Source organism: Aptenodytes forsteri, unplaced genomic scaffold (assembly GCF_000699145.1).
Source record: "Aptenodytes forsteri isolate BGI_AS27 unplaced genomic scaffold, ASM69914v1 Scaffold26, whole genome shotgun sequence".
NCBI classification, from domain to species: Eukaryota; Metazoa; Chordata; class Aves; order Sphenisciformes; family Spheniscidae; genus Aptenodytes; species Aptenodytes forsteri.
Genome location: NW_008794125.1, coordinates 1,517,472 through 1,517,831, shown reverse-complemented (window position 1 = coordinate 1,517,831; position 360 = coordinate 1,517,472).

Below are 360 nucleotides of genomic sequence, written 5' to 3'. Positions count from 1 at the left end.
CCTCCTCCTTCCGTCTCCTGCCTGGCCAGGGTTGCGTTCGCCTCATTCCTGTAAATAGCCACTTGCCGGGGTGGGAGACCAACGTTCCCGCCGCGGACACCGACTCGCCCTCCGGCTTTTCCTGGGAAACAACTGCCCCCGGGCTGGAAGGAGCTGGCCCGCGCGTCCCCTCGCCTGCCAGGAGCGTGGTTCCCTGCGAACAACCGCCCGGGTTAAAGTTCTTCTTCCTTTTATTGAAATCCCTTTAAAAAACAAAACAAACCACCACAAACAAAAACAACCAACAAATCCAGGGCCGACTGAGCTCCAGCGTTTCAGTCGGCCGACAGCCTGCCTGGCTTTTGAGTGCCCTCTGGAAGT